Source organism: Chrysochloris asiatica, unplaced genomic scaffold, assembly GCF_000296735.1.
Source record: "Chrysochloris asiatica unplaced genomic scaffold, ChrAsi1.0 scaffold00005, whole genome shotgun sequence".
NCBI classification, from domain to species: domain Eukaryota; kingdom Metazoa; phylum Chordata; class Mammalia; order Afrosoricida; family Chrysochloridae; genus Chrysochloris; species Chrysochloris asiatica.
In genome coordinates, this window is record NW_006408523.1 from 14,962,935 (window position 1) to 14,971,565 (window position 8,631).

Sequence of the window (8,631 nt, forward strand, 5' to 3'; positions counted from 1 at the left end):
GTACCCGGGACTCTGCTTTCAGTGAGCGGCCTGGCACGTTAACTGTAGTACCCGGGACTCTGCTTTCAGTGAGCGGCCTGGCACGTTAACTGTAGCACCCGGGACTCTGCTTTCACTTCTGTTGCTAGGTGCTGGCGAGTTGGCCCCGACTCTAAGCGACACTGTATAGGGTTTCTGAGGAGCCGCTGGTGGGTTTTAACCATCAACCTTGTGGTTAGTAGTCCAGTGCTTATCATACAGTGCCACACTAAGACTTCAGTTAGTAATTAATGAGTTTTTCAAAACATTTTAAATTAATCAAACACACATTCTTTAAAACTGATTTAACTTTCTGGATATATTTGGAAAATTATTCTTGTATTTCAGAATAAAGAGATCAATTTAAACCTTTTTGTTTTCATTGTAAGAGATACGACACAAAATCTTACAGTTTATTACACAATCATTATACTTAATAAATCAGTAACTTAATAATTTTACTATGCTCTAGACGTATGCAAAGGATCTCTGGTAGTATAGTGGTTACGAATCGGGCTACTAACCTCAAGGTCAGCAGTTCGAAACTACCAGCTGTTCCGTGGGAGAAAGATGAGGCTTTCTGCTCCTGTAAAGATTTACAGCCTCGGAAACCCTGTAACAGGGTGGCTATGAGTCGGAACCGACTCCACAATACTTAACAACAACAACAGACGTCTGCAGAACTGATCATGTTTTAAATACAACAAACGGATACGGACAAAGCTCTTAAAAATTAGTTGGGTGGGAAACCATGGGATGCAGTGATGCTCTGGTTGGTGGTGGTTATGTGCCGTGGAGTCGGAAATGACTCATAGCAACCTTGTACAGGGTTTCCAAGGCTGTAAATCTTTATGGGAGCAGAAAGCCTCATCTTTCTCCTGCGGAACAGCTGGTGGTTTCAAACTGCTGTCCCTGAGGTTCACAGCCCGATTCGTAACCACTACGCTACCAGAGTTCCTTGCAGTTATGCTCTAGTCCTTGATAAAGCTCTGAGAGATTAGCCCCTTGAAACAGAAACCATCACGGCGCTTTTCAACCTGAAAAGCAATGAAACAGCTCAATCATTAGCTTTACTTGATTCTATCTCTTCATTTCCTTCCTATTTGTAACAGGTGTTTCTGCGTAAACATATCTGGAAAAAAGCTTAATTAATAAAGCTAATGCAGGATAAAGACAAACAAAAGAAGGTCCTGAGTGATTCAGGGTCTGGGGACGCTTCTCTCCATCAGGGCTCCTCCATGTGGAACGTGCCGGCTGTATGACCTTGGCATGAAAATGCACGGGATTGTTTTGCAAGTTTAGTTACTCTTCTTATGTGTTTGTTCTAGGAAAGTGTACTCATATATTCTAAGGTGTTCCTTTTTATTTTAAATGTTATTTTAAGATCTTGTATAAATATACATCCCTCTCCCGGCGGAATGCATTTCTTATCTACAAAGAAAGCAAACAGCAAAACTGTATCCAAGTGCTAACAAATGCGACTGGACACCGCTCGTGTGTCAGTAAGGAATCAAAGAGTTCAGCCTTGACTGAGGTGGGATCCATGAGACGTCATCACGCAGGAAACGGCAGTGTCGTTAATGCTTCCTCCAGTCCCTGCACAATTTCATCCTCCTGTCCAGAGAGTTCCCTCACTCGCCCTAACGTGTAAACCAAACTGTATCCCCAACAGAGTCTGTTTTGTTCCTTGGCTCTAGGCCAGCCTGTGAATGTGCTCCATGCGAGGGCACATACTCCAGGCTGTGCACCAGCCAATCACGGGGAACATTAAAACAACTGAAAAAACAGGGTGCAACAGAGAAGGGTGAATCTACCACGAGAATGTTTTCAATTTTGTAGGATTTGGATGACTCTAACTTGTATCAAAGAACTTTCTATGAATTTACTTTATACTTTCCTGTCTCAGATCACAGCGACAGCTCTGAACGTATGGCACCAGGTTTTTCACATGAGGCGGGACTCCAGGGCTCTGGTGGCACAGATTCAGTGCTCAGCTGTTATCTGAAAGGTTGGTGGTTCGAACTTACCAGTGGCTCCCTGAGAGACTTGGTGATCAGCTTCCAAAAACATGACAGCCTAGGAAACCCTACAAGCCAGGGGCCAGTTTGACTCTATCCCACGGGGTCAGTACGAGCTGGGTCAGTTCACAGCCTCTCTAACAACTGCAGGACTCATTACACAACAATTTTATTTGTCTCTTGCCTCTGGGAAGGCAAACATTAGTGTCAATGAGGCTACACAACGAAATACCATATACGAGCTACCTCACACAGAAAGCAGGACAACTGTTTCTGTCTTACCTGCACAACGTACCAGTGTTTTGCTTTCTCTTAAGACAGCGTACAAGGAGCTCTGGTAGCGTAGTGGTTACGAATCGGGCCGCGAACCTTAAGGTCAGCGGTTTGAAACTACCAGCCGCTCCGCGGGAGAAAGATGAGGCTTTCTACTCCCGTAAAGATTTACACCCTCGGAAACCCTGTACAGGGTCGCTATGGGTCGGAACTGACTCGACGGCACTTAACAACAACAACAACAAGACAGCGTACACATCAGGCATGGTGCACTTTAGAACACTATGTTTGGCACTGAAGTACCTTACAAACATGAGCATGAGTAAGCAAGATATACTGGTTGAATTTAAGTTCAAAACAAATTCCAGCCTCTGATTTACAAAAGAACAGGGTGAGACATCATATTCTATTATTAGTTATGAGGTAAAAATACCTTAAGGAATTTTTTATTTTAGTTAGAATGTAGTATTATATCATGCTCTGTACTTAAAGAATAAATAAATACTTCTTGCAATTTTAAAGCTAAAAACTACAGGCTCTATCATAACATATGGGTTTTTCAAAACAATTGCAAAACTCAAATCATGAACAACTGTTTGTTCATGATATACTGTTTGAATGAAAACTTTGAGTACATCTGACAGCCTGATTTCAAAGAAAGGGCGACAGACCCAGATGAATACAGACAGGCTCACAGACAAGGTCAGGGAAGGTGTGACCGTAAAAAAGAGAGACAGTGAAAGAGAAGTCAATCAAGGGGGAGAGGGAAAGAGAAAAAGAGAGCGTTCTCAAAATATTGGGGACTTATGGGAAAACTGGTAGTTGTGGCAAACACAATTCTAAGGCTACAGGTTGGGATGATAAAAATAGAGGCCTTAATGAGGAAGTAAGACGTGGAAAAACCTTGGTACTAACTCATTAAGGACGAGAAGGTAAAAGGAAAAGGGGACTAAGTGAAGGCTTGTGTTGAAAGAACCATACGTGGGTGGTTTGGAGAGAATTATTAATAAGTGTAGCAGCACTAGGAAACCAGGAGAGTCAGTTTCATCGGGAAGATATCAAAGGAGATCTGGGGGAAGAGCCCTGTAGGTAGAATATGGATGGTGTTGTTGTGAAGTGAAGTCAAGTCCGTTCCAACCCACAGCGACCCTATAATAGGGTTTCCGAGGAGCAGCTGGTGAGCTTGAACCACTGACCAGTCTGGCGCATTAACCCACAGCGCCACACCAGGACTCCAATATGGATGAAACAGTACAAGAGCCGGCGGGAGCAGGTCTGCTGGCTCAAGGAATAGCAAACAGCCTGAGAAGTCAATCTATGGAAGCTCCTGAAACTCCAGCCACCCAAATCATAGAAACAGCCATTCACTTCAGGCTACCTAGAAAGTAAGATTTGGAACAGCAGAAACAGTCTATGAAGCCAAACATAATAAATGTGATTTAACAGAGCCATGTAAATGATTTAGGAAGGCCAGGCACTTAGTCCATAACCACCAGCTGACCCACAGGAGAAAGAGGCTTTCTGCTCCCGTAAAGATTTACAGCCTAGGAAACCCTATGCAGGGTGACTATGGGTTGGAACTGACGCGACGGCACATAACAACAACAACAGGCACTTAGTTAGGAGTCCTGCTGGTGCAGGAGTTAAGCGCTTGGCTGCTAGCTGAAAGGTTGGATTGAACCCACGACTCTGTGGGAGAAGATCTCAGCCTTGGAAACCCTATGGGTCAGTTCTACTCGGTCCTATACGATCTCCAGGAGTCAAAATAGGCTTCACAGCAACTGATTTGTTTAGTCACTTAGTTACTAGGTGGCAGTTACTTTTATATTTACATCAAAAGTCAATGCTCTGTTTGCATGAATAATTGCGTGGATTGTCTTCATTATTTCCCTATTCTAACCACGTTATTTGGAGATGCAGTCGATGATTCAAAATTCCCAAAACACTTCTATTTATGTATTATTAATCAGGAGTTGTTGTTAGGTGCCATCTAGTTGATTCCAACTCATAGCGACCCTACGCACAACACAACGAAACACTGTCCGCTCCTGGGCCATCCTCACCATCACTGCCACGCTTGAGCCCATTGCGGCTGCCACTGTGCCAATCTACCTTGTTGGGGGATCCTCCGCTTTTTCACTGACCCTCCACTTTATCTAGCATGATGTACTTCTCCAGGGACTGGTCCTTCTTGTTAACATGTCCACAGTATGAGTGACAAAGTCTCACCATCCTGGCTTCTCAAGGAACACTCCAGCTATGTTATAAGATCTGTAAATTCTGGTACCTTCAATATTCTTCTCCAAGCTTCATACGAGGCTACTGAACATACCATAGCTTGGGTCATGGCACACCTTAGTCCTCCAACTGACATCTTTGCTTTTGAACACATCAAAGAGGTCTTGTGCAACAGATCTGCCTAATGCAAGACTTCACTTAATTTCTTGACTGCTGCTTCCATGAATGTTGACAGTGGATCCAAGCAAAACGAAGTCTTTGACAACTGCAATCTTTTCTCTATTTATCATGATGTTATTTACTGGTGTAGTTGTGAGGATCTGTGCTTTCTTTACATTGAGGTGCAATCCATACTGAAGGCTGTGGTCTTTGATCTTCATCACTAAGTATTTTAAATCCTCTTCGCTTTCAATAACCAAGGTTGTATCATCTGCATATCGCAGGTTGTTAATGAGTCTTCCTCCAATCCTGATGCCACATTCTTCTTCGTATAATCCTGCTTCTCAGACTATTTGGTCAGCATACAGAATGACTAAGTATGGTGAAAAAATACATCCTAGATTCTAAACCATTTAGTATTCTCTTGTTCCGTTCAAATGACTGCATTTTGCTCTATATACAGGTTTCTCATGAGCACAATGAAATGTTCCGGAATACTGACTCTTCACAATGTTATCCACAGTGTGTCATAATTCACACAGCTGAAAGTCTTTGCATAGTCAATAAAGCACAAGTAAACATCTTTCTGGTATTCTCTGCTTTCATCCGAGATCCATCTGATGCCAGCAATCATACCCTAGGTTCCCCATTCTCTTCTGAATTCAGTCTGAATTTGTTGATGTATTGTTGTATTGTTGCAGCCATTTTTTAATTATCTTCAGCAAAATTTTACTTGCATGTGATTTTGATAGTTGTTAAGCGCAGAGACCCTGTTATATGGTTCGGCAAAGTGGCTGGTGAGTTTGAACTGCCAACCTTTTGGTTAGCAATCCAGTGCTCACCCTAGAGTGCCACAGTAGACTCCAAATGAGCGCAACTGATGATACTGTTCGATTATTTCTGCATTCCATTGGATTACCTCTCTTTGGAATGGGCAAATATGGATCTCTTAGAATCAGGTGGCCAGGTAGCTGGTCTTTCAAATTTCATGGCATAGATGAGTGAGTGCCGTCTAGTGCTTCATCAGTTTGCTGAAAGGTTTCCATTTGTACTGCGTCGTTCCTGGAGCCTTGTGTTTTGCCGATGCCTTCAGTAGCTCGTGCAATGGCTGAACACTGACCACTTCTTTGTGGTAGACTGATCCCTAGTAGGGTCTGCATTTGAATCTTATGGACCAGCAGGTTTACGGTAATTTTTACTGTATCTTACTCAACATTTCATTTCAAAGCATGACTAAGGTCAACACAGTAGCTGATGTAGCTCAATTTCAACTTTGTAGTTCATGAATAAACACATGTGTTTTAACGTGAACTTTCATATTTTTTATTGTATTTTTTGAGCATGACTACCTGGTACGTAAATAAAACATCCTTTTAGGAACTGACGCAAAGGCACTAACAACAACTTAATGCTTTGAATGAAACATCGAAAATAGTGGCTTTAGAATTACTTAGCTGTAGAATATTGATGTTCTTCTCAGAGGCAGTTTTGCAAACATCAACAGGTCAACAGCATTTGAGGTGTTTAATCAATGGACTGACTTTACGCTGCTTTCTCCTCTTCTGGTAAATGTCCTGATACGTGTGTATGTGGAGGCAGGTGTCTGTGTATTTTACTCTGGTGATGTCTAAACTTGGCTGAATCTCAGAATAACTTGAAAATGTAAAATTATACATCCAGGCATGCCTCATTTGATTGAACTTCACTGTGTTTCACAGATAGTGCTTTTTCCTTGTTTGACAAATTGAGGGTTTGTGGCAAACCTGCATTGTCCACTGGCACCATTTTACCAACAGCATGTGCTGCTTCACATCTGTGTCACCTTTTGGTAATTCTCACAATAGCTCAAACTTTTTCACAGTGCTACTGCACATTGTAAACAAAACTTTTATATGCACTGAGAAAACAAAACAAAACAAAAATTGCGTGATCCACTTATTTGTTTTATTGCAATGATGTGGAATCAAACCTACAATATTTCTGAGGTAGGCTAGATCTCAAGGTTGGTTTCCAGTACAGGGCCAGTGGTTCAAACTCACTAGCCATTCCTCCGAAACCCTATGCAGGGTCGCTGGGAGTGGGGACTTAACAACAACAGTATGCCTGTGTACAGGTATGTGTCACCTAAGACTGACGATCGGCTCTGAGAAATAGAGCACTATGGGATTTGGACGTTACGTGAACACCATATTACAACTTTATGGGAGCCTGTTCCTAGCTAACCTCTTTCCTGCTGAGCTGCTGGTCCGGGTGGAGGGCACCCGCAGTAATGGGGGTCCAGCGAGGGTGCGCTAGAGAGCAGGAAGGTGAGTAGGGCCGGCCCCACCTGCTGTTCCACCTGCCTGGCAGCAGAAGTGGCTCAGGACTGTGACAGCCACCGCCACCAGCCTGTCCACTGGACAAAGCGCAGGGAGTCTGCAGCCACGGCCATTTCCTCTGCCTCACCTGCCCTCTTTATGGGAGCAGAAAGCCACATCTGTCTCCTGTGGAGTGACTGGTGGATTTGAACCACTGACTCTGAAGTTAACAGCCCAATGTCTAAACCACTATGCTACCAGGGCTTCAGTTTCAAACCACTAGAGGGAAATAAAAAACCAAAGGAGAAGCGCTTTCCCTCTAAAATCAAAACAAAATAAAATGTTTACAGAACCACTGGCACATATGGGGTTGGATGTTGCCAAAACAGAAGTTAGCGAGGCGTACGTACCTGTGCAAGGGGGCTTCAAAAAGACTGTGGAAAATGGAATGAAAAGATCATAGAATTTTCCCCCAAGTTCTTTGAAGCCCCTCTGAACTCTCTGAGATCAGAAATCACACTCGGGGTGCAGCTCATCAGATTACTATACACAAACATACACACACACACACACACACACACACACAAATATACATAGTTTCAAACTGACACCCATTTCCCTCCCCTCTGGACTGATTGTTTTCCATCATCCAATAAAGTAGTGGGAGTTCCGAAGAGAGAAGGATGGTTGTTTCCTCAGGACTGGAAGACCTCCACCATAGCTTGCTAGTCTGACATATCAACACTGGTAGAGATGTAAAACTTGGGCCAACGATGGCTCCTTTTCTTCCTCTAAACTTAACTTTGAAGTGATTAAATATTTCATCTTGAAAGGGCATTTCTGGTAATTCATCTTGAATAATGATAGGAAACCAAAAGTCTTTTCTCTGACTTTCTCCTGGTTTCGGCATGTAGACAGACTGAGGAGGAAAACTTTGACGGTTGTTGTAAGTACCGTGGAGTTGGTTCCGACTCATAGTGACCCTGCACAGGGTTCCCGAGGCTGTAAATCTTTACGGGAGAAGAAAGCCTCATCTTTCTCCAGCAGAACAGCTGGTAGTTTCGTACTGCTGACTGTGAGATTATGAGATTAGCAGCCCAATTCGTAACCACTACGCTACCAGAGCTCCTTTTGTTGTTGTTATGTGCCGTCGAGTCGGTTCTGACCCATAGCGACCCTGTACAGGGTTTCCGAAGCTGTAAATCTTTACGGGAGTAGAAAGCCTCATCTTTCTCCCGTGGAACAGCTGGTAGCTTCGAACTGCTGACCTTAAGGTTCGCAGCCCGATTCGTAACCACTACGCTACCAGAGCTCCTTTAGCTGACTACAAATAAAAACTCAATTACTTGGAAGACTCCAAAAAGTAAAGCACTGCAGGCAGATTGGGGAGGAGAATCAAAGCTGGAGACAAGACACATATGGAGGTGGTGTACTAACTAATCAATACTAGACACATATGGGGGTGGTGTACTAACTAATCCATACTAGACACATATGGAGGTGGTGTACTAACTAATCCATAGTAGGCCCATATGGAGGCGCTGTACTAACTAATCAATACTTAGACACATATGGAGGTGGTGTACTAACTAATCAATACTAGACACATATGGAGGTGGTGTACTAAC

At 43.3% G+C, this 8,631-nt stretch overlaps 1 protein-coding gene across 3 annotated transcripts in view; it reads right to left on the reverse strand.

The window, feature by feature from the left end:
- Window positions 1–8,631, reverse strand: part of RAP2A (RAP2A, member of RAS oncogene family) — a 42,888-nt gene that overhangs the window by 727 nt on the left and 33,530 nt on the right. The gene's annotated exons all lie outside the window — the stretch shown is intronic.